Source organism: Thunnus albacares, chromosome 24 (genome assembly GCF_914725855.1).
Source record: "Thunnus albacares chromosome 24, fThuAlb1.1, whole genome shotgun sequence".
Taxonomy (NCBI): Eukaryota; Metazoa; Chordata; class Actinopteri; order Scombriformes; family Scombridae; genus Thunnus; species Thunnus albacares.
This window is the reverse complement of record NC_058129.1, coordinates 2,818,739-2,837,113: the sequence shown is the minus strand read 5'-3', so window position 1 is coordinate 2,837,113 and position 18,375 is coordinate 2,818,739. Positions and strand designations below refer to the sequence as shown.

Genomic DNA, 18,375 nt, shown 5'->3' with positions numbered 1-18,375 from the left:
AGGCCCAGGCGGCAGCTGCGCCGGGAGCGTTCCCATCCGTTCCTCCCTCGGAGAAACACCAGAGAGTGGGACTCCCGCGCACAGTTCTGCACAGACACGGAGGAAAACAAGAGAGAGCGCGGCGGACGGGCGCTTGTGGAGAAAAGTGAAAAAGCTTACAGCACCTGGTATTCCCAGGCGGTCTCCCGTCCAAGTACTAACCAGGCCCGACCCTGCTTGGCTTCCGAGATCAGACGAGATCGGGCGTGTTCAAGGTGGTATGGCCGTAAGCTGTCCAAGGTACCACGCATGGGCCTCTTAGGTGTGGCGCTCGTCAGACGCGCCTCCAAGGCCCAGGCGGCAGCTGCGCCGGGAGCGTTCCCATCCGTTCCTCCCTCGGAGAAACACCAGAGAGTGGGACTCCCGCGCACAGTTCTGCACAGACACGGAGGAAAACAAGAGAGAGCGCGGCGGACGGGCGCTTGTGGAGAAAAGTGAAAAAGCTTACAGCACCTGGTATTCCCAGGCGGTCTCCCGTCCAAGTACTAACCAGGCCCGACCATGCTTGGCTTCCGAGAACAGACGAGATCGGGCGTGTTCAGGGTGATATGGCCGTAAGCTGTCCAAGGTACCACGCATGGGCCTCTTAGGGGTGGCGCTCGTCAGACGCGCCTCCAAGGCCCAGGCGGCAGCTGCGCCGGGAGCGTTCCCATCCGTTCCTCCCTCGGAGAAACACCAGAGAGTGGGACTCCCGCGCACAGTTCTGCACAGACACGGAGGAAAACAAGAGAGAGGATCCCTACGTTAAGCGCGGCGGACGGGCGCTTGTGGAGAAAAGTGAAAAAGCTTACAGCACCTGGTATTCCCAGGCGGTCTCCCGTCCAAGTACTAACCAGGCCCGACCCTGCTTGGTTTCCGAGATCAGACGAGATCGGGCGTGTTCAGGGTGGTATGGCCGTAAGCTGTCCAAGGTACCACGCATGGGCCTCTTAGGGGTGGCGCTCGTCAGACGCGCCTCCAAGGCCCAGGCGGCAGCTGCGCCGGGAGCGTTCCCATCCGTTCCTCCCTCGGAGAAACACCAGAGAGTGGGACTCCCGCGCACAGTTCTGCATAGACACGGAGGAAAACAAGAGAGAGGATCCCTACGTTGAGCGCGGCGGACGGGCGCTTGTGGAGAAAAGTGAAAAAGCTTACAGCACCTGGTATTCCCAGGCGGTCTCCCGTCCAAGTACTAACCAGGCCCGACCCTGCTTGGCTTCCGAGATCAGACGAGATCGGGCGTGTTCAGGGTGGTATGGCCGTAAGCTGTCCAAGGTACCACGCATGGGCCTCTTACGGGTGGCGCTCGTCAGACGCGCCTCCAAGGCCCAGGCGGCAGCTGCGCCGGGAGCGTTCCCATCCGTTCCTCCCTCGGAGAAACACCAGAGAGTGGGACTGCCGCGCACAGTTCTGCACAGAACGTCCGCCTACGTTAAGCACGGCGGACGGGCGCTTGTGGAGAAAAGTGAAAAAGCTTACAGCACCTGGTATTCCCAGGCGGTCTCCCGTCCAAGTACTAACCAGGCCCGACCCTGCTTGGCTTCCGAGATCAGACGAGATCGGGCGTGTTCAGGGTGGTATGGCCGTAAGCTGTCCAAGGTACCACGCATGGGCCTCTTAGGGGTGGCGCTCGTCAGACGCGCCTCCAAGGCCCAGGCGGCAGCTGCGCCGGGAGCGTTCCCATCCGTTCCTCCCTCGGAGAAACACCAGAGAGTGGGACTCCCGCGCACAGTTCTGCACAGACACGGAGGAAAACAAGAGAGAGGATCCCTACGTTAAGCGCGGCGGACGGGCGCTTGTGGAGAAAAGTGAAAAAGCTTACAGCACCTGGTATTCCCAGGCGGTCTCCCGTCCAAGTACTAACCAGGCCCGACCCTGCTTGGCTTCCGAGATCAGACGAGATCGGGCGTGTTCAGGGTGGTATGGCCGTAAGCTGTCCAAGGTACCACGCATGGGCCTCTTAGGGGTGGCGCTCGTCAGACGCGCCTCCAAGGCCCAGGCGGCAGCTGCGCCGGGAGCGTTCCCATCCGTTCCTCCCTCGGAGAAACACCAGAGAGTGGGACTCCCGCGCACAGTTCTGCACAGACACGGAGGAAAACAAGAGAGCGCGGCGGACGGGCGCTTGTGGAGAAAAGTGAAAAAGCTTACAGCACCTGGTATTCCCAGGCGGTCTCCCGTCCAAGTACTAACCAGGCCCGACGCTGCTTGGCTTCCGAGATCAGACAAGATCGGGCGTGTTCAGGGTGGTATGGCCGTAAGCTGTCCAAGGTACCACGCATGGGCCTCTTAGGGGTGGCGCTCGTCAGACGCGCCTCCAAGGCCCAGGCGGCAGCTGCGCTGGGAGCGTTCCCATCCGTTCCTCCCTCGGAGAAACACCAGAGAGTGGGACTCCCGCGCACAGTTCTGCACAGACACGGAGGAAAACAAGAGAGAGCGCGGCGGACGGGCGCTTGTGGAGAAAAGTGAAAAAGCTTACAGCACCTGGTATTCCCAGGCGGTCTCCCGTCCAAGTACTAACCAGGCCCGACCCTGCTTGGCTTCCGAGATCAGACGAGATCGGGCGTGTTCAGGGTGGTATGGCCGTAAGCTGTCCAAGGTACCACGCATGGGCCTCTTAGGGGTGGCGCTCGTCAGACGCGCCTCCAAGGCCCAGGCGGCAGCTGCGCCGGGAGCGTTCCCATCCGTTCCTCCCTCGGAGAAACACCAGAGAGTGGGACTCCCGCGCACAGTTCTGCACAGACACGGAGGAAAACAAGAGAGAGCGCGGCGGACGGGCGCTTGTGGAGAAAAGTGAAAAAGCTTACAGCACCTGGTATTCCCAGGCGGTCTCCCGTCCAAGTACTAACCAGGCCCGACCCTGCTTGGCTTCCGAGATCAGACGAGATCGGGCGTGTTCAGGGTGGTATGGCCGTAAGCTGTCCAAGGTACCACGCATGGGCCTCTTAGGGGTGGCGCTCGTCAGACGCGCCTCCAAGGCCCAGGCGGCAGCTGCGCCGGGAGCGTTCCCATCCGTTCCTCCCTCGGAGAAACACCAGAGAGTGGGACTCCCGCGCACAGTTCTGCACAGACACGGAGGAAAACAAGAGAGAGGATCCCTACGTTAAGCGCGGCGGACGGGCGCTTGTGGAGAAAAGTGAAAAAGCTTACAGCACCTGGTATTCCCAGGCGGTCTCCCGTCCAAGTACTAACCAGGCCCGACCCTGCTTGGCTTCCGAGATCAGACGTGTTCAGGGTGGTATGGCCGTAAGCTGTCCAAGGCACTACGCATGGGCCTCTTAGGGGTGGCGCTCGTCAGACGCGCCTCCAAGGCCCAGGCGGCAGCTGCGCTGGGAGCGTTCCCATCCGTTCCTCCCTCGGAGAAACACCAGAGAGTGGGACTCCCGCGCACAGTTCTGCACAGACACGGAGGAAAACAAGAGAGAGGATCCCTACGTTAAGCGCGGCGGACGAGCGCTTATGGAGAAAAGTGAAAAAGCTTACAGCACCTGGTATTCCCAGGCGGTCTCCCGTCCAAGTACTAACCCGGCCCGACCCTGCTTGGCTTCCGAGATCAGACGAGATCGGGCATGTTCAGGGTGGTATGGCCGTAAGCTGTCCAAGGTACCACGCATGGGCCTCTTAGGGGTGGCGCTCGTCAGACGCGCCTCCAAGGCCCAGGCGGCAGCTGCGCCGGGAGCGTTCCCATCCGTTCCTCCCTCGGAGAAACACCAGAGAGTGGGACTCCCGCGCACAGTTCTGCACAGACACGGAGGAAAACAAGAGAGAGCGCGGCGGACGGGCGCTTGTGGAAAAAAGTGAAAAAGCTTACAGCACCTGGTATTCCCAGGCGGTCTCCCGTCCAAGTACTAACCAGGCCCGACCCTGCTTGGCTTCCGAGATCAGATGAGATCGGGCGTGTTCAAGGTGGTATGGCCGTAAGCTGTCCAAGGTACCACGCATGGGCCTCTTAGGTGTGGCGCTCGTCAGACGCGCCTCCAAGGCCCAGGCGGCAGCTGCGCCGGGAGCGTTCCCATCCGTTCCTCCCTCGGAGAAACACCAGAGAGTGGGACTCCCGCGCACAGTTCTGCACAGACACGGAGGAAAACAAGAGAGAGCGCGGCGGACGGGCGCTTGTGGAGAAAAGTGAAAAAGCTTACAGCACCTGGTATTCCCAGGCGGTCTCCCGTCCAAGTACTAACCAGGACCGACCATGCTTGGCTTCCGAGAACAGACGAGATCGGGCGTGTTCAGGGTGGTATGGCCGTAAGCTGTCCAAGGTACCACGCATGGGCCTCTTAGGGGTGGCGCTCGTCAGACGCGCCTCCAAGGCCCAGGCGGCAGCTGCGCCGGGAGCGTTCCCATCCGTTCCTCCCTCGGAGAAACACCAGAGAGTGGGACTCCCGCGCACAGTTCTGCACAGACACGGAGGAAAACAAGAGAGAGCGCGGCGTACGGGCGCTTGTGGAAAAAAGTGAAAAAGCTTACAGCACCTGGTATTCCCAGGCGGTCTCCCGTCCAAGTACTAACCAGGACCAACCATGCTTGGCTTCCGAGAACAGACGAGATCGGGCGTGTTCAGGGTGGTATGGCCGTAAGCTGTCCAAGGTACCACGCATGGGCCTCTTAGGGGTGGCGCTCGTCAGACGCGCCTCCAAGGCCCAGGCGGCAGCTGCGCCGGGAGCGTTCCCATCCGTTCCTCCCTCGGAGAAACACCAGAGAGTGGGACTCCCGCGCACAGTTCTGCACAGACACGGAGGAAAACAAGAGAGAGGATCCCTACGTTAAGCGCGGCGGACGGGCGCTTGTGGAGAAAAGTGAAAATGCTTACAGCACCTGGTATTCCCAGGCGGTCTCCCGTCCAAGTACTAACCAGGCCCGACCCTGCTTGGCTTCCGAGATCAGACGAGATCGGGCGTGTTCAGGGTGGTATGGCCGTAAGCTGTCCAAGGTACCACGCATGGGCCTCTTAGGGGTGGCGCTCGTCAGACGCGCCTCCAAGGCCCAGGCGGCAGCTGCGCCGGGAGCGTTCCCATCCGTTCCTCCCTCGGAGAAACACCAGAGAGTGGGACTCCCGCGCACAGTTCTGCACAGACACGGAGGAAAACAAGAGAGAGGATCCCTACGTTAAGCGCGGCGGACGGGCGCTTGTGGAGAAAAGTGAAAAAGCTTACAGCACCTGGTATTCCCAGGCGGTCTCCCGTCCAAGTACTAACCAGGCCCGACCCTGCTTGGCTTCCGAGATCAGACGTGTTCAGGGTGGTATGGCCGTAAGCTGTCCAAGGCCCTACGCATGGGCCTCTTAGGGGTGGCGCTCGTCAGACGCGCCTCCAAGGCCCAGGCGGCAGCTGCGCCGGGAGCGTTCCCATCCGTTCCTCCCTCGGAGAAACACCAGAGAGTGGGACTCCCGCGCACAGTTCTGCACAGACACGGAGGAAAACAAGAGAGAGCGCGGCGGACGGGCGCTTGTGGAGAAAAGTGAAAAAGCTTACAGCACCTGGTATTCCCAGGCGGTCTCCCGTCCAAGTACTAACCAGGCCCGACCCTGCTTGGCTTCCGAGATCAGACGAGATCGGGCGTGTTCAAGGTGGTATGGCCGTAAGCTGTCCAAGGTACCACGCATGGGCCTCTTAGGTGTGGCGCTCGTCAGACGCGCCTCCAAGGCCCAGGCGGCAGCTGCGCCGGGAGCGTTCCCATCCGTTCCTCCCTCGGAGAAACACCAGAGAGTGGGACTCCCGCGCACAGTTCTGCACAGACACGGAGGAAAACAAGAGAGAGCGCGGCGGACGGGCGCTTGTGGAGAAAAGTGAAAAAGCTTACAGCAACTGGTATTCCCAGGCGGTCTCCCGTCCAAGTACTAACCAGGCCCGACCATGCTTGGCTTCCGAGAACAGACGAGATCGGGCGTGTTCAGGGTGGTATGGCCGTAAGCTGTCCAAGGTACCACGCATGGGCCTCTTAGGGGTGGCGCTCGTCAGACGCGCCTCCAAGGCCCAGGCGGCAGCTGCGCCGGGAGCGTTCCCATCCGTTCCTCCCTCGGAGAAACACCAGAGAGTGGGACTCCCGCGCACAGTTCTGCACAGACACGGAGGAAAACAAGAGAGAGGATCCCTACGTTAAGCGCGGCGGACGGGCGCTTGTGGAGAAAAGTGAAAAAGCTTACAGCACCTGGTATTCCCAGGCGGTCTCCCGTCCAAGTACTAACCAGGCCCGACCCTGCTTGGTTTCCGAGATCAGACGAGATCGGGCGTGTTCAGGGTGGTATGGCCGTAAGCTGTCCAAGGTACCACGCATGGGCCTCTTAGGGGTGGCGCTCGTCAGACGCGCCTCCAAGGCCCAGGCGGCAGCTGCGCCGGGAGCGTTCCCATCCGTTCCTCCCTCGGAGAAACACCAGAGAGTGGGACTCCCGCGCACAGTTCTGCACAGACACGGAGGAAAACAAGAGAGAGGATCCCTACGTTAAGCGCGGCGGACGGGCGCTTGTGGAGAAAAGTGAAAAAGCTTACAGCACCTGGTATTCCCAGGCGGTCTCCCGTCCAAGTACTAACCAGGCCCGACCCTGCTTGGCTTCCGAGATCAGACGAGATCGGGCGTGTTCAGGGTGGTATGGCCGTAAGCTGTCCAAGGTACCACGCATGGGCCTCTTAGGGGTGGCGCTCGTCAGACGCGCCTCCAAGGCCCAGGCGGCAGCTGCGCCGGGAGCGTTCCCATCCGTTCCTCCCTCGGAGAAACACCAGAGAGTGGGACTCCCGCGCACAGTTCTGCATAGACACGGAGGAAAACAAGAGAGAGGATCCCTACGTTGAGCGCGGCGGACGGGCGCTTGTGGAGAAAAGTGAAAAAGCTTACAGCACCTGGTATTCCCAGGCGGTCTCCCGTCCAAGTACTAACCAGGCCCGACCCTGCTTGGCTTCCGAGATCAGACGAGATCGGGCGTGTTCAGGGTGGTATGGCCGTAAGCTGTCCAAGGTACCACGCATGGGCCTCTTACGGGTGGCGCTCGTCAGACGCGCCTCCAAGGCCCAGGCGGCAGCTGCGCCGGGAGCGTTCCCATCCGTTCCTCCCTCGGAGAAACACCAGAGAGTGGGACTGCCGCGCACAGTTCTGCACAGAACGTCCGCCTACGTTAAGCGCGGCGGACGGGCGCTTGTGGAGAAAAGTGAAAAAGCTTACAGCACCTGGTATTCCCAGGCGGTCTCCCGTCCAAGTACTAACCAGGCCCGACCCTGCTTGGCTTCCGAGATCAGACGAGATCGGGCGTGTTCAGGGTGGTATGGCCGTAAGCTGTCCAAGGTACCACGCATGGGCCTCTTAGGGGTGGCGCTCGTCAGACGCGCCTCCAAGGCCCAGGCGGCAGCTGCGCCGGGAGCGTTCCCATCCGTTCCTCCCTCGGAGAAACACCAGAGAGTGGGACTCCCGCGCACAGTTCTGCACAGACACGGAGGAAAACAAGAGAGAGGATCCCTACGTTAAGCGCGGCGGACGGGCGCTTGTGGAGAAAAGTGAAAAAGCTTACAGCACCTGGTATTCCCAGGCGGTCTCCCGTCCAAGTACTAACCAGGCCCGACCCTGCTTGGCTTCCGAGATCAGACGAGATCGGGCGTGTTCAGGGTGGTATGGCCGTAAGCTGTCCAAGGTACCACGCATGGGCCTCTTAGGGGTGGCGCTCGTCAGACGCGCCTCCAAGGCCCAGGCGGCAGCTGCGCCGGGAGCGTTCCCATCCGTTCCTCCCTCGGAGAAACACCAGAGAGTGGGACTCCCGCGCACAGTTCTGCACAGACACGGAGGAAAACAAGAGAGAGGATCCCTACGTTAAGCGCGGCGGACGGGCGCTTGTGGAGAAAAGTGAAAAAGCTTACAGCACCTGGTATTCCCAGGCGGTCTCCCGTCCAAGTACTAACCAGGCCCGACCCTGCTTGGCTTCCGAGATCAGACGAGATCGGGCGTGTTCAGGGTGGTATGGCCGTAAGCTGTCCAAGGTACCACGCATGGGCCTCTTAGGGGTGGCGCTCGTCAGACGCGCCTCCAAGGCCCAGGCGGCAGCTGCGCCGGGAGCGTTCCCATCCGTTCCTCCCTCGGAGAAACACCAGAGAGTGGGACTCCCGCGCACAGTTCTGCATAGACACGGAGGAAAACAAGAGAGAGGATCCCTACGTTGAGCGCGGCGGACGGGCGCTTGTGGAGAAAAGTGAAAAAGCTTACAGCACCTGGTATTCCCAGGCGGTCTCCCGTCCAAGTACTAACCAGGCCCGACCCTGCTTGGCTTCCGAGATCAGACGAGATCGGGCGTGTTCAGGGTGGTATGGCCGTAAGCTGTCCAAGGTACCACGCATGGGCCTCTTACGGGTGGCGCTCGTCAGACGCGCCTCCAAGGCCCAGGCGGCAGCTGCGCCGGGAGCGTTCCCATCCGTTCCTCCCTCGGAGAAACACCAGAGAGTGGGACTGCCGCGCACAGTTCTGCACAGAACGTCCGCCTACGTTAAGCGCGGCGGACGGGCGCTTGTGGAGAAAAGTGAAAAAGCTTACAGCACCTGGTATTCCCAGGCGGTCTCCCGTCCAAGTACTAACCAGGCCCGACCCTGCTTGGCTTCCGAGATCAGACGAGATCGGGCGTGTTCAGGGTGGTATGGCCGTAAGCTGTCCAAGGTACCACGCATGGGCCTCTTAGGGGTGGCGCTCGTCAGACGCGCCTCCAAGGCCCAGGCGGCAGCTGCGCCGGGAGCGTTCCCATCCGTTCCTCCCTCGGAGAAACACCAGAGAGTGGGACTCCCGCGCACAGTTCTGCACAGACACGGAGGAAAACAAGAGAGAGGATCCCTACGTTAAGCGCGGCGGACGGGCGCTTGTGGAGAAAAGTGAAAAAGCTTACAGCACCTGGTATTCCCAGGCGGTCTCCCGTCCAAGTACTAACCAGGCCCGACCCTGCTTGGCTTCCGAGATCAGACGAGATCGGGCGTGTTCAGGGTGGTATGGCCGTAAGCTGTCCAAGGTACCACGCATGGGCCTCTTAGGGGTGGCGCTCGTCAGACGCGCCTCCAAGGCCCAGGCGGCAGCTGCGCCGGGAGCGTTCCCATCCGTTCCTCCCTCGGAGAAACACCAGAGAGTGGGACTCCCGCGCACAGTTCTGCACAGACACGGAGGAAAACAAGAGAGAGCGCGGTGGACGGGCGCTTGTGGAGAAAAGTGAAAAAGCTTACAGCACCTGGTATTCCCAGGCGGTCTCCCGTCCAAGTACTAACCAGGCCCGACCCTGCTTGGCTTCCGAGATCAGACGAGATCGGGCGTGTTCAGGGTGGTATGGCCGTAAGCTGTCCAAGGTACCACGCATGGGCCTCTTAGGGGTGGCGCTCGTCAGACGCGCCTCCAAGGCCCAGGCGGCAGCTGCGCCGGGAGCGTTCCCATCCGTTCCTCCCTCGGAGAAACACCAGAGAGTGGGACTCCCGCGCACAGTTCTGCACAGACACGGAGGAAAACAAGAGAGAGCGCGGCGGACGGGCGCTTGTGGAGAAAAGTGAAAAAGCTTACAGCACCTGGTATTCCCAGGCGGTCTCCCGTCCAAGTACTAACCAGGCCCGACCCTGCTTGGCTTCCGAGATCAGACGAGATCGGGCGTGTTCAGGGTGGTATGGCCGTAAGCTGTCCAAGGTACCACGCATGGGCCTCTTAGGGGTGGCGCTCGTCAGACGCGCCTCCAAGGCCCAGGCGGCAGCTGCGCCGGGAGCGTTCCCATCCGTTCCTCCCTCGGAGAAACACCAGAGAGTGGGACTCCCGCGCACAGTTCTGCACAGACACGGAGGAAAATAAGAGAGAGCGCGGCGGACGGGCGCTTGTGGAGAAAAGTGAAAAAGCTTACAGCACCTGGTATTCCCAGGCGGTCTCCCGTCCAAGTACTAACCAGGCCCGACCCTGCTTGGCTTCCGAGATCAGACGAGATCGGGCGTGTTCAGGGTGGTATGGCCGTAAGCTGTCCAAGGTACCACGCATGGGCCTCTTAGGGGTGGCGCTCGTCAGACGCGCCTCCAAGGCCCAGGCGGCAGCTGCGCCGGGAGCGTTCCCATCCGTTCCTCCCTCGGAGAAACACCAGAGAGTGGGACTCCCGCGCACAGTTCTGCACAGACACGGAGGAAAACAAGAGAGAGGATCCCTACGTTAAGCGCGGCGAACGGGCGCTTGTGGAGAAAAGTGAAAAAGCTTACAGCACCTGGTATTCCCAGGCGGTCTCCCGTCCAAGTACTAACCAGGCCCGACCCTGCTTGGCTTCCGAGATCAGACGAGATCGGGCGTGTTCAGGGTGGTATGGCCGTAAGCTGTCCAAGGTACCACGCATGGGCCTCTTAGGGGTGGCGCTCGTCAGACGCGCCTCCAAGGCCCAGGCGGCAGCTGCGCCGGGAGCGTTCCCATCCGTTCCTCCCTCAGAGAAACACCAGAGAGTGGGACTCCCGCGCACAGTTCTGCACAGACACGGAGGAAAACAAGAGAGAGGATCCCTACGTTAAGCGCGGCGGACGGGCGCTTGTGGAGAAAAGTGAAAAAGCTTACAGCACCTGGTATTCCCAGGCGGTCTCCCGTCCAAGTACTAACCAGGCCCGACCCTGCTTGGCTTCCGAGATCAGACGAGATCGGGCGTGTTCAGGGTGGTATGGCCGTAAGCTGTCCAAGGTACCACGCATGGGCCTCTTAGGGGTGGCGCTCGTCAGACGTGCCTCCAAGGCCCAGGCGGCAGCTGCGCCGGGAGCGTTCCCATCCGTTCCTCCCTCGGAGAAACACCAGAGAGTGGGACTCCCGCGCACAGTTCTGCACAGACACGGAGGAAAACAAGAGAGAGGATCCCTACGTTAAGCGCGGCGGACGGGCGCTTGTGGAGAAAAGTGAAAAAGCTTACAGCACCTGGTATTCCCAGGCGGTCTCCCGTCCAAGTACTAACCAGGCCCGACCCTGCTTGGCTTCCGAGATCAGACGAGATCGGGCGTGTTCAGGGTGGTATGGCCGTAAGCTGTCCAAGGTACCACGCATGGGCCTCTTAGGGGTGGCGCTCGTCAGACGCGCCTCCAAGGCCCAGGCGGCAGCTGCGCCGGGAGCGTTCCCATCCGTTCCTCCCTCGGAGAAACACCAGAGAGTGGGACTCCCGCGCACAGTTCTGCACAGACACGGAGGAAAACAAGAGAGAGCGCGGTGGACGGGCGCTTGTGGAGAAAAGTGAAAAAGCTTACAGCACCTGGTATTCCCAGGCGGTCTCCCGTCCAAGTACTAACCAGGCCCGACCCTGCTTGGCTTCCGAGATCAGACGAGATCGGGCGTGTTCAGGGTGGTATGGCCGTAAGCTGTCCAAGGTACCACGCATGGGCCTCTTAGGGGTGGCGCTCGTCAGACGCGCCTCCAAGGCCCAGGCGGCAGCTGCGCCGGGAGCGTTCCCATCCGTTCCTCCCTCGGAGAAACACCAGAGAGTGGGACTCCCGCGCACAGTTCTGCACAGACACGGAGGAAAACAAGAGAGAGCGCGGCGGACGGGCGCTTGTGGAGAAAAGTGAAAAAGCTTACAGCACCTGGTATTCCCAGGCGGTCTCCCGTCCAAGTACTAACCAGGCCCGACCCTGCTTGGCTTCCGAGATCAGACGAGATCGGGCGTGTTCAGGGTGGTATGGCCGTAAGCTGTCCAAGGTACCACGCATGGGCCTCTTAGGGGTGGCGCTCGTCAGACGCGCCTCCAAGGCCCAGGCGGCAGCTGCGCCGGGAGCGTTCCCATCCGTTCCTCCCTCGGAGAAACACCAGAGAGTGGGACTCCCGCGCACAGTTCTGCACAGACACGGAGGAAAACAAGAGAGAGGATCCCTACGTTAAGCGCGGCGAACGGGCGCTTGTGGAGAAAAGTGAAAAAGCTTACAGCACCTGGTATTCCCAGGCGGTCTCCCGTCCAAGTACTAACCAGGCCCGACCCTGCTTGGCTTCCGAGATCAGACGAGATCGGGCGTGTTCAGGGTGGTATGGCCGTAAGCTGTCCAAGGTACCACGCATGGGCCTCTTAGGGGTGGCGCTCGTCAGACGCGCCTCCAAGGCCCAGGCGGCAGCTGCGCCGGGAGCGTTCCCATCCGTTCCTCCCTCAGAGAAACACCAGAGAGTGGGACTCCCGCGCACAGTTCTGCACAGACACGGAGGAAAACAAGAGAGAGGATCCCTACGTTAAGCGCGGCGGACGGGCGCTTGTGGAGAAAAGTGAAAAAGCTTACAGCACCTGGTATTCCCAGGCGGTCTCCCGTCCAAGTACTAACCAGGCCCGACCCTGCTTGGCTTCCGAGATCAGACGAGATCGGGCGTGTTCAGGGTGGTATGGCCGTAAGCTGTCCAAGGTACCACGCATGGGCCTCTTAGGGGTGGCGCTCGTCAGACGTGCCTCCAAGGCCCAGGCGGCAGCTGCGCCGGGAGCGTTCCCATCCGTTCCTCCCTCGGAGAAACACCAGAGAGTGGGACTCCCGCGCACAGTTCTGCACAGACACGGAGGAAAACAAGAGAGAGGATCCCTACGTTAAGCGCGGCGGACGGGCGCTTGTGGAGAAAAGTGAAAAAGCTTACAGCACCTGGTATTCCCAGGCGGTCTCCCGTCCAAGTACTAACCAGGCCCGACCCTGCTTGGCTTCCGAGATCAGACGAGATCGGGCGTGTTCAGGGTGGTATGGCCGTAAGCTGTCCAAGGTACCACGCATGGGCCTCTTAGGGGTGGCGCTCGTCAGACGCGCCTCCAAGGCCCAGGCGGCAGCTGCGCCGGGAGCGTTCCCATCCGTTCCTCCCTCGGAGAAACACCAGAGAGTGGGACTCCCGCGCACAGTTCTGCACAGACACGGAGGAAAACAAGAGAGAGCGCGGTGGACGGGCGCTTGTGGAGAAAAGTGAAAAAGCTTACAGCACCTGGTATTCCCAGGCGGTCTCCCGTCCAAGTACTAACCAGGCCCGACCCTGCTTGGCTTCCGAGATCAGACGAGATCGGGCGTGTTCAGGGTGGTATGGCCGTAAGCTGTCCAAGGTACCACGCATGGGCCTCTTAGGGGTGGCGCTCGTCAGACGCGCCTCCAAGGCCCAGGCGGCAGCTGCGCCGGGAGCGTTCCCATCCGTTCCTCCCTCGGAGAAACACCAGAGAGTGGGACTCCCGCGCACAGTTCTGCACAGACACGGAGGAAAACAAGAGAGAGCGCGGCGGACGGGCGCTTGTGGAGAAAAGTGAAAAAGCTTACAGCACCTGGTATTCCCAGGCGGTCTCCCGTCCAAGTACTAACCAGGCCCGACCCTGCTTGGCTTCCGAGATCAGACGAGATCGGGCGTGTTCAGGGTGGTATGGCCGTAAGCTGTCCAAGGTACCACGCATGGGCCTCTTAGGGGTGGCGCTCGTCAGACGCGCCTCCAAGGCCCAGGCGGCAGCTGCGCCGGGAGCGTTCCCATCCGTTCCTCCCTCGGAGAAACACCAGAGAGTGGGACTCCCGCGCACAGTTCTGCACAGACACGGAGGAAAATAAGAGAGAGCGCGGCGGACGGGCGCTTGTGGAGAAAAGTGAAAAAGCTTACAGCACCTGGTATTCCCAGGCGGTCTCCCGTCCAAGTACTAACCAGGCCCGACCCTGCTTGGCTTCCGAGATCAGACGAGATCGGGCGTGTTCAGGGTGGTATGGCCGTAAGCTGTCCAAGGTACCACGCATGGGCCTCTTAGGGGTGGCGCTCGTCAGACGCGCCTCCAAGGCCCAGGCGGCAGCTGCGCCGGGAGCGTTCCCATCCGTTCCTCCCTCGGAGAAACACCAGAGAGTGGGACTCCCGCGCACAGTTCTGCACAGACACGGAGGAAAACAAGAGAGAGGATCCCTACGTTAAGCGCGGCGAACGGGCGCTTGTGGAGAAAAGTGAAAAAGCTTACAGCACCTGGTATTCCCAGGCGGTCTCCCGTCCAAGTACTAACCAGGCCCGACCTTGCTTGGCTTCCGAGATCAGACGAGATCGGGCGTGTTCAGGGTGGTATGGCCGTAAGCTGTCCAAGGTACCACGCATGGGCCTCTTAGGGGTGGCGCTCGTCAGACGCGCCTCCAAGGCCCAGGCGGCAGCTGCGCCGGGAGCGTTCCCATCCGTTCCTCCCTCAGAGAAACACCAGAGAGTGGGACTCCCGCGCACAGTTCTGCACAGACACGGAGGAAAACAAGAGAGAGGATCCCTACGTTAAGCGCGGCGGACGGGCGCTTGTGGAGAAAAGTGAAAAAGCTTACAGCACCTGGTATTCCCAGGCGGTCTCCCGTCCAAGTACTAACCAGGCCCGACCCTGCTTGGCTTCCGAGATCAGACGAGATCGGGCGTGTTCAGGGTGGTATGGCCGTAAGCTGTCCAAGGTACCACGCATGGGCCTCTTAGGGGTGGCGCTCGTCAGACGTGCCTCCAAGGCCCAGGCGGCAGCTGCGCCGGGAGCGTTCCCATCCGTTCCTCCCTCGGAGAAACACCAGAGAGTGGGACTCCCGCGCACAGTTCTGCACAGACACGGAGGAAAACAAGAGAGAGGATCCCTACGTTAAGCGCGGCGGACGGGCGCTTGTGGAGAAAAGTGAAAAAGCTTACAGCACCTGGTATTCCCAGGCGGTCTCCCGTCCAAGTACTAACCAGGCCCGACCCTGCTTGGCTTCCGAGATCAGACGAGATCGGGCGTGTTCAGGGTGGTATGGCCGTAAGCTGTCCAAGGTACCACGCATGGGCCTCTTAGGGGTGGCGCTCGTCAGACGCGCCTCCAAGGCCCAGGCGGCAGCTGCGCCGGGAGCGTTCCCATCCGTTCCTCCCTCGGAGAAACACCAGAGAGTGGACTCCCGCGCACAGTTCTGCACAGACACGGAGGAAAACAAGAGAGAGCGCGGCGGACGGGCGCTTGTGGAGAAAAGTGAAAAAGCTTACAGCACCTGGTATTCCCAGGCGGTCTCCCGTCCAAGTACTAACCAGGCCCGACCCTGCTTGGCTTCCGAGATCAGACGAGATCGGGCGTGTTCAGGGTGGTATGGCCGTAAGCTGTCCAAGGTACCACGCATGGGCCTCTTAGGGGTGGCGCTCGTCAGACGCGCCTCCAAGGCCCAGGCGGCAGCTGCGCCGGGAGCGTTCCCATCCGTTCCTCCCTCGGAGAAACACCAGAGAGTGGGACTCCCGCGCACAGTTCTGCACAGACACGGAGGAAAACAAGAGAGAGCGCGGCGGACGGGCGCTTGTGGAGAAAAGTGAAAAAGCTTACAGCACCTGGTATTCCCAGGCGGTCTCCCGTCCAAGTACTAACCAGGCCCGACCCTGCTTGGCTTCCGAGATCAGACGAGATCGGGCGTGTTCAGGGTGGTATGGCCGTAAGCTGTCCAAGGTACCACGCATGGGCCTCTTAGGGGTGGCGCTCGTCAGACGCGCCTCCAAGGCCCAGGCGGCAGCTGCGCCGGGAGCGTTCCCATCCGTTCCTCCCTCGGAGAAACACCAGAGAGTGGGACTCCCGCGCACAGTTCTGCACAGACACGGAGGAAAACAAGAGAGAGCGCGGCGGACGGGCGCTTGTGGAGAAAAGTGAAAAAGCTTACAGCACCTGGTATTCCCAGGCGGTCTCCCGTCCAAGTACTAACCAGGCCCGACCCTGCTTGGCTTCCGAGATCAGACGAGATCGGGCGTGTTCAGGGTGGTATGGCCGTAAGCTGTCCAAGGTACCACGCATGGGCCTCTTAGGGGTGGCGCTCGTCAGACGCGCCTCCAAGGCCCAGGCGGCAGCTGCGCCGGGAGCGTTCCCATCCGTTCCTCCCTCGGAGAAACACCAGAGAGTGGGACTCCCGCGCACAGTTCTGCACAGACACGGAGGAAAACAAGAGAGAGGATCCCTACGTTAAGCGTGGCGGACGGGCGCTTGTGGAGAAAAGTGAAAAAGCTTACAGCACCTGGTATTCCCAGGCGGTCTCCCGTCCAAGTACTAACCAGGCCCGACCCTGCTTGGCTTCCGAGATTGGGCGTGTTCAGGGTGGTATGGCCGTAAGCTGTCCAAGGTACCACGCATGGGCCTCTTAGGGGTGGCGCTCGTCAGACGCGCCTCCAAGACCCAGGCGGCAGCTGCGCCGGGAGCGTTCCCATCCGTTCCTCCCTCGGAGAAACACCAGAGAGTGGGACTCCCGCGCACAGTTCTGCACAGACACGGAGGAAAACAAGAGAGAGGATCCCTACGTTAAGCGCGGCGGACGGGCGCTTGTGGAGAAAAGTGAAAAAGCTTACAGCACCTGGTATTCCCAGGCGGTCTCCCGTCCAAGTACTAACCAGGCCCGACCCTGCTTGGCTTCCGAGATCAGACGAGATCGGGCGTGTTCAGGGTGGTATGGCCGTAAGCTGTCCAAGGTACCACGCATGGGCCTCTTAGGGGTGGCGCTCGTCAGACGCGCCTCCAAGGCCCAGGCGGCAGCTGCGCCGGGAGCGTTCCCATCCGTTCCTCCCTCGGAGAAACACCAGAGAGTGGGACTCCCGCGCACAGTTCTGCACAGACACGGAGGAAAACAAGAGAGAGCGCGGCGGACGGGCGCTTGTGGAGAAAAGTGAAAAAGCTTACAGCACCTGGTATTCCCAGGCGGTCTCCCGTCCAAGTACTAACCAGGCCTGACCCTGCTTGGCTTCCGAGATCAGACGAGATCGGGCGTGTTCAAGGTGGTATGGCCGTAAGCTGTCCAAGGTACCACGCATGGGCCTCTTAGGTGTGGCGCTCGTCAGACGCGCCTCCAAGGCCCAGGCGGCAGCTGCGCCGGGAGCGATCCCATCCGTTCCTCCCTCGGAGAAACACCAGAGAGTGGGACTCCCGCGCACAGTTCTGCACAGACACGGAGGAAAACAAGAGAGAGCGCGGCGGACGGGCGCTTGTGGAGAAAAGTGAAAAAGCTTACAGCACCTGGTATTCCCAGGCGGTCTCCCGTCCAAGTACTAACCAGGCCCGACCCTGCTTGGCTTCCGAGATCAGACGAGATCGGGCGTGTTCAGGGTGGTATGGCAGAAATCTGTCCAAGATACCACGCATGGGCCTCTTAGGGGTGGCGCTCGTCAGACGCGCCTCCAAGGCCCAGGCGGCAGCTGCGCCGGGAGCGTTCCCATCCGTTCCTCCCTCGGAGAAACACCAGAGAGTGGGACTCCCGCGCACAGTTCTGCACAGACACGGAGGAAAACAAGAGAGAGGATCCCTACGTTAAGCGCGGCGGACGGGCGCTTGTGGAGAAAAGTGAAAAAGCTTACAGCACCTGGTATTCCCAGGCGGTCTCCCGTCCAAGTACTAACCAGGCCCGACCCTGCTTGGCTTCCGAGATCAGACGAGATCGGGCGTGTTCAGGGTGGTATGGCCGTAAGCTGTCCAAGGTACCACGCATGGGCCTCTTAGGGGTGGCGCTCGTCAGACGCGCCTCCAAGGCCCAGGCGGCAGCTGCGCCGGGAGCGTTCCCATCCGTTCCTCCCTCGGAGAAACACCAGAGAGTGGGACTCCCGCGCACAGTTCTGCACAGACACGGAGGAAAACAAGAGAGAGCGCGGCGGACGGGCGCTTGTGGAGAAAAGTGAAAAAGCTTACAGCACCTGGTATTCCCAGGCGGTCTCCCGTCCAAGTACTAACCAGGCCCGACCCTGCTTGGCTTCCGAGATCAGACGAGATCGGGCGTGTTCAGGGTGGTATGGCCGTAAGCTGTCCAAGGTACCACGCATGGGCCTCTTAGGGGTGGCGCTCGTCAGACGCACCTCCAAGGCCCAGGCGGCAGCTGCGCCGGGAGCGTTCCCATCCGTTCCTCCCTCGGAGAAACACCAGAGAGTGGGACTCCCGCGCACAGTTCTGCACAGACACGGAGGAAAACAAGAGAGAGCGCGGCGGACGGGCGCTTGTGGAGAAAAGTGAAAAAGCTTACAGCACCTGGTATTCCCAGGCGGTCTCCCGTCCAAGTACTAACCAGGCCCGACCCTGCTTGGCTTCCGAGATCAGACGAGATCGGGCGTGTTCAGGGTGGTATGGCCGTAAGCTGTCCAAGGTACCACGCATGGGCCTCTTAGGGGTGGCGCTCGTCAGACGCGCCTCCAAGGCCCAGGCGGCAGCTGCGCCGGGAGCGTTCCCATCCGTTCCTCCCTCGGAGAAACACCAGAGAGTGGGACTCCCGCGCACAGTTCTGCACAGACACGGAGGAAAACAAGAGAGAGGATCCCTACGTTAAGCGCGGCGGACGGGCGCTTGTGGAGAAAAGTGAAAAAGCTTACAGCACCTGGTATTCCCAGGCGGTCTCCCGTCCAAGTACTAACCAGGCCCGACCCTGCTTGGCTTCCGAGATCAGACGAGATCGGGCGTGTTCAGGGTGGTATGGCCGTAAGCTGTCCAAGGTACCACGCATGGGCCTCTTAGGG

At 61.3% G+C, this 18,375-nt stretch overlaps 52 non-coding genes and 3 pseudogenes across 52 annotated transcripts; all 55 read right to left on the bottom strand.

The window, feature by feature from the left end:
• Positions 1 to 152: 152 nt before the first annotated feature.
• LOC122977809 lies at positions 153 to 271 on the bottom strand. The gene has a single exon (XR_006402025.1). It is a non-coding gene; the product is annotated as a 5S ribosomal RNA (ribosomal RNA).
• Positions 272 to 480: 209 nt separating this feature from the next.
• LOC122978140 lies at positions 481 to 599 on the bottom strand. The gene has a single exon (XR_006402345.1). It is a non-coding gene; the product is annotated as a 5S ribosomal RNA (ribosomal RNA).
• Positions 600 to 823: 224 nt separating this feature from the next.
• On the bottom strand, positions 824 to 942 carry LOC122978022. The gene has a single exon (XR_006402232.1). It is a non-coding gene; the product is annotated as a 5S ribosomal RNA (ribosomal RNA).
• Positions 943 to 1,166: 224 nt separating this feature from the next.
• LOC122977411 lies at positions 1,167 to 1,285 on the bottom strand. Its single transcript, XR_006401643.1, has one exon. It is a non-coding gene; the product is annotated as a 5S ribosomal RNA (ribosomal RNA).
• Positions 1,286 to 1,490: 205 nt separating this feature from the next.
• LOC122977410 lies at positions 1,491 to 1,609 on the bottom strand. Its single transcript, XR_006401642.1, has one exon. It is a non-coding gene; the product is annotated as a 5S ribosomal RNA (ribosomal RNA).
• Positions 1,610 to 1,833: 224 nt separating this feature from the next.
• LOC122977409 lies at positions 1,834 to 1,952 on the bottom strand. The gene has a single exon (XR_006401641.1). It is a non-coding gene; the product is annotated as a 5S ribosomal RNA (ribosomal RNA).
• Positions 1,953 to 2,159: 207 nt separating this feature from the next.
• Positions 2,160 to 2,278, bottom strand: LOC122978125. The gene has a single exon (XR_006402331.1). It is a non-coding gene; the product is annotated as a 5S ribosomal RNA (ribosomal RNA).
• A 209-nt stretch (positions 2,279 to 2,487) lies between these two features.
• Positions 2,488 to 2,606, bottom strand: LOC122977408. The gene has a single exon (XR_006401640.1). It is a non-coding gene; the product is annotated as a 5S ribosomal RNA (ribosomal RNA).
• A 209-nt stretch (positions 2,607 to 2,815) lies between these two features.
• LOC122977407 lies at positions 2,816 to 2,934 on the bottom strand. Its single transcript, XR_006401639.1, has one exon. It is a non-coding gene; the product is annotated as a 5S ribosomal RNA (ribosomal RNA).
• A 224-nt stretch (positions 2,935 to 3,158) lies between these two features.
• LOC122978174 lies at positions 3,159 to 3,267 on the bottom strand (annotated as a pseudogene).
• A 224-nt stretch (positions 3,268 to 3,491) lies between these two features.
• LOC122977832 lies at positions 3,492 to 3,610 on the bottom strand. The gene has a single exon (XR_006402047.1). It is a non-coding gene; the product is annotated as a 5S ribosomal RNA (ribosomal RNA).
• A 209-nt stretch (positions 3,611 to 3,819) lies between these two features.
• LOC122977744 lies at positions 3,820 to 3,938 on the bottom strand. The gene has a single exon (XR_006401961.1). It is a non-coding gene; the product is annotated as a 5S ribosomal RNA (ribosomal RNA).
• A 209-nt stretch (positions 3,939 to 4,147) lies between these two features.
• On the bottom strand, positions 4,148 to 4,266 carry LOC122978142. Its single transcript, XR_006402347.1, has one exon. It is a non-coding gene; the product is annotated as a 5S ribosomal RNA (ribosomal RNA).
• Positions 4,267 to 4,475: 209 nt separating this feature from the next.
• Positions 4,476 to 4,594, bottom strand: LOC122978139. Its single transcript, XR_006402344.1, has one exon. It is a non-coding gene; the product is annotated as a 5S ribosomal RNA (ribosomal RNA).
• Positions 4,595 to 4,818: 224 nt separating this feature from the next.
• LOC122977749 lies at positions 4,819 to 4,937 on the bottom strand. The gene has a single exon (XR_006401966.1). It is a non-coding gene; the product is annotated as a 5S ribosomal RNA (ribosomal RNA).
• A 224-nt stretch (positions 4,938 to 5,161) lies between these two features.
• Positions 5,162 to 5,270, bottom strand: LOC122978173 (annotated as a pseudogene).
• Positions 5,271 to 5,479: 209 nt separating this feature from the next.
• On the bottom strand, positions 5,480 to 5,598 carry LOC122977807. Its single transcript, XR_006402023.1, has one exon. It is a non-coding gene; the product is annotated as a 5S ribosomal RNA (ribosomal RNA).
• Positions 5,599 to 5,807: 209 nt separating this feature from the next.
• LOC122978147 lies at positions 5,808 to 5,926 on the bottom strand. The gene has a single exon (XR_006402352.1). It is a non-coding gene; the product is annotated as a 5S ribosomal RNA (ribosomal RNA).
• Positions 5,927 to 6,150: 224 nt separating this feature from the next.
• LOC122978020 lies at positions 6,151 to 6,269 on the bottom strand. The gene has a single exon (XR_006402230.1). It is a non-coding gene; the product is annotated as a 5S ribosomal RNA (ribosomal RNA).
• A 224-nt stretch (positions 6,270 to 6,493) lies between these two features.
• LOC122977406 lies at positions 6,494 to 6,612 on the bottom strand. Its single transcript, XR_006401638.1, has one exon. It is a non-coding gene; the product is annotated as a 5S ribosomal RNA (ribosomal RNA).
• A 224-nt stretch (positions 6,613 to 6,836) lies between these two features.
• On the bottom strand, positions 6,837 to 6,955 carry LOC122977405. The gene has a single exon (XR_006401637.1). It is a non-coding gene; the product is annotated as a 5S ribosomal RNA (ribosomal RNA).
• A 205-nt stretch (positions 6,956 to 7,160) lies between these two features.
• Positions 7,161 to 7,279, bottom strand: LOC122977404. The gene has a single exon (XR_006401636.1). It is a non-coding gene; the product is annotated as a 5S ribosomal RNA (ribosomal RNA).
• Positions 7,280 to 7,503: 224 nt separating this feature from the next.
• On the bottom strand, positions 7,504 to 7,622 carry LOC122977402. The gene has a single exon (XR_006401634.1). It is a non-coding gene; the product is annotated as a 5S ribosomal RNA (ribosomal RNA).
• Positions 7,623 to 7,846: 224 nt separating this feature from the next.
• On the bottom strand, positions 7,847 to 7,965 carry LOC122977401. Its single transcript, XR_006401633.1, has one exon. It is a non-coding gene; the product is annotated as a 5S ribosomal RNA (ribosomal RNA).
• Positions 7,966 to 8,189: 224 nt separating this feature from the next.
• LOC122977399 lies at positions 8,190 to 8,308 on the bottom strand. Its single transcript, XR_006401632.1, has one exon. It is a non-coding gene; the product is annotated as a 5S ribosomal RNA (ribosomal RNA).
• Positions 8,309 to 8,513: 205 nt separating this feature from the next.
• Positions 8,514 to 8,632, bottom strand: LOC122977398. Its single transcript, XR_006401631.1, has one exon. It is a non-coding gene; the product is annotated as a 5S ribosomal RNA (ribosomal RNA).
• Positions 8,633 to 8,856: 224 nt separating this feature from the next.
• On the bottom strand, positions 8,857 to 8,975 carry LOC122977397. Its single transcript, XR_006401630.1, has one exon. It is a non-coding gene; the product is annotated as a 5S ribosomal RNA (ribosomal RNA).
• A 209-nt stretch (positions 8,976 to 9,184) lies between these two features.
• On the bottom strand, positions 9,185 to 9,303 carry LOC122977396. Its single transcript, XR_006401629.1, has one exon. It is a non-coding gene; the product is annotated as a 5S ribosomal RNA (ribosomal RNA).
• A 209-nt stretch (positions 9,304 to 9,512) lies between these two features.
• On the bottom strand, positions 9,513 to 9,631 carry LOC122977395. The gene has a single exon (XR_006401628.1). It is a non-coding gene; the product is annotated as a 5S ribosomal RNA (ribosomal RNA).
• Positions 9,632 to 9,840: 209 nt separating this feature from the next.
• Positions 9,841 to 9,959, bottom strand: LOC122977394. The gene has a single exon (XR_006401627.1). It is a non-coding gene; the product is annotated as a 5S ribosomal RNA (ribosomal RNA).
• Positions 9,960 to 10,183: 224 nt separating this feature from the next.
• Positions 10,184 to 10,302, bottom strand: LOC122977393. The gene has a single exon (XR_006401626.1). It is a non-coding gene; the product is annotated as a 5S ribosomal RNA (ribosomal RNA).
• Positions 10,303 to 10,526: 224 nt separating this feature from the next.
• LOC122977392 lies at positions 10,527 to 10,645 on the bottom strand. Its single transcript, XR_006401625.1, has one exon. It is a non-coding gene; the product is annotated as a 5S ribosomal RNA (ribosomal RNA).
• A 224-nt stretch (positions 10,646 to 10,869) lies between these two features.
• Positions 10,870 to 10,988, bottom strand: LOC122977390. Its single transcript, XR_006401623.1, has one exon. It is a non-coding gene; the product is annotated as a 5S ribosomal RNA (ribosomal RNA).
• A 209-nt stretch (positions 10,989 to 11,197) lies between these two features.
• Positions 11,198 to 11,316, bottom strand: LOC122977387. Its single transcript, XR_006401622.1, has one exon. It is a non-coding gene; the product is annotated as a 5S ribosomal RNA (ribosomal RNA).
• Positions 11,317 to 11,525: 209 nt separating this feature from the next.
• Positions 11,526 to 11,644, bottom strand: LOC122977386. The gene has a single exon (XR_006401621.1). It is a non-coding gene; the product is annotated as a 5S ribosomal RNA (ribosomal RNA).
• A 224-nt stretch (positions 11,645 to 11,868) lies between these two features.
• On the bottom strand, positions 11,869 to 11,987 carry LOC122977385. Its single transcript, XR_006401620.1, has one exon. It is a non-coding gene; the product is annotated as a 5S ribosomal RNA (ribosomal RNA).
• A 224-nt stretch (positions 11,988 to 12,211) lies between these two features.
• LOC122977384 lies at positions 12,212 to 12,330 on the bottom strand. The gene has a single exon (XR_006401619.1). It is a non-coding gene; the product is annotated as a 5S ribosomal RNA (ribosomal RNA).
• Positions 12,331 to 12,554: 224 nt separating this feature from the next.
• LOC122977383 lies at positions 12,555 to 12,673 on the bottom strand. Its single transcript, XR_006401618.1, has one exon. It is a non-coding gene; the product is annotated as a 5S ribosomal RNA (ribosomal RNA).
• A 209-nt stretch (positions 12,674 to 12,882) lies between these two features.
• LOC122977381 lies at positions 12,883 to 13,001 on the bottom strand. The gene has a single exon (XR_006401617.1). It is a non-coding gene; the product is annotated as a 5S ribosomal RNA (ribosomal RNA).
• Positions 13,002 to 13,210: 209 nt separating this feature from the next.
• On the bottom strand, positions 13,211 to 13,329 carry LOC122977380. Its single transcript, XR_006401616.1, has one exon. It is a non-coding gene; the product is annotated as a 5S ribosomal RNA (ribosomal RNA).
• A 209-nt stretch (positions 13,330 to 13,538) lies between these two features.
• On the bottom strand, positions 13,539 to 13,657 carry LOC122977379. The gene has a single exon (XR_006401615.1). It is a non-coding gene; the product is annotated as a 5S ribosomal RNA (ribosomal RNA).
• Positions 13,658 to 13,881: 224 nt separating this feature from the next.
• LOC122977969 lies at positions 13,882 to 14,000 on the bottom strand. The gene has a single exon (XR_006402182.1). It is a non-coding gene; the product is annotated as a 5S ribosomal RNA (ribosomal RNA).
• A 224-nt stretch (positions 14,001 to 14,224) lies between these two features.
• On the bottom strand, positions 14,225 to 14,343 carry LOC122977378. The gene has a single exon (XR_006401614.1). It is a non-coding gene; the product is annotated as a 5S ribosomal RNA (ribosomal RNA).
• Positions 14,344 to 14,567: 224 nt separating this feature from the next.
• LOC122977376 lies at positions 14,568 to 14,686 on the bottom strand. The gene has a single exon (XR_006401612.1). It is a non-coding gene; the product is annotated as a 5S ribosomal RNA (ribosomal RNA).
• A 208-nt stretch (positions 14,687 to 14,894) lies between these two features.
• Positions 14,895 to 15,013, bottom strand: LOC122977375. Its single transcript, XR_006401611.1, has one exon. It is a non-coding gene; the product is annotated as a 5S ribosomal RNA (ribosomal RNA).
• A 209-nt stretch (positions 15,014 to 15,222) lies between these two features.
• Positions 15,223 to 15,341, bottom strand: LOC122977374. Its single transcript, XR_006401610.1, has one exon. It is a non-coding gene; the product is annotated as a 5S ribosomal RNA (ribosomal RNA).
• Positions 15,342 to 15,550: 209 nt separating this feature from the next.
• LOC122977373 lies at positions 15,551 to 15,669 on the bottom strand. Its single transcript, XR_006401609.1, has one exon. It is a non-coding gene; the product is annotated as a 5S ribosomal RNA (ribosomal RNA).
• Positions 15,670 to 15,893: 224 nt separating this feature from the next.
• Positions 15,894 to 16,002, bottom strand: LOC122978171 (annotated as a pseudogene).
• Positions 16,003 to 16,226: 224 nt separating this feature from the next.
• On the bottom strand, positions 16,227 to 16,345 carry LOC122977372. The gene has a single exon (XR_006401608.1). It is a non-coding gene; the product is annotated as a 5S ribosomal RNA (ribosomal RNA).
• Positions 16,346 to 16,554: 209 nt separating this feature from the next.
• Positions 16,555 to 16,673, bottom strand: LOC122978082. Its single transcript, XR_006402291.1, has one exon. It is a non-coding gene; the product is annotated as a 5S ribosomal RNA (ribosomal RNA).
• Positions 16,674 to 16,882: 209 nt separating this feature from the next.
• LOC122978134 lies at positions 16,883 to 17,001 on the bottom strand. The gene has a single exon (XR_006402340.1). It is a non-coding gene; the product is annotated as a 5S ribosomal RNA (ribosomal RNA).
• A 224-nt stretch (positions 17,002 to 17,225) lies between these two features.
• LOC122977371 lies at positions 17,226 to 17,344 on the bottom strand. Its single transcript, XR_006401607.1, has one exon. It is a non-coding gene; the product is annotated as a 5S ribosomal RNA (ribosomal RNA).
• Positions 17,345 to 17,553: 209 nt separating this feature from the next.
• LOC122977370 lies at positions 17,554 to 17,672 on the bottom strand. Its single transcript, XR_006401606.1, has one exon. It is a non-coding gene; the product is annotated as a 5S ribosomal RNA (ribosomal RNA).
• Positions 17,673 to 17,881: 209 nt separating this feature from the next.
• On the bottom strand, positions 17,882 to 18,000 carry LOC122977369. The gene has a single exon (XR_006401605.1). It is a non-coding gene; the product is annotated as a 5S ribosomal RNA (ribosomal RNA).
• A 224-nt stretch (positions 18,001 to 18,224) lies between these two features.
• Positions 18,225 to 18,343, bottom strand: LOC122977368. Its single transcript, XR_006401604.1, has one exon. It is a non-coding gene; the product is annotated as a 5S ribosomal RNA (ribosomal RNA).
• Positions 18,344 to 18,375: the final 32 nt, after the last annotated feature.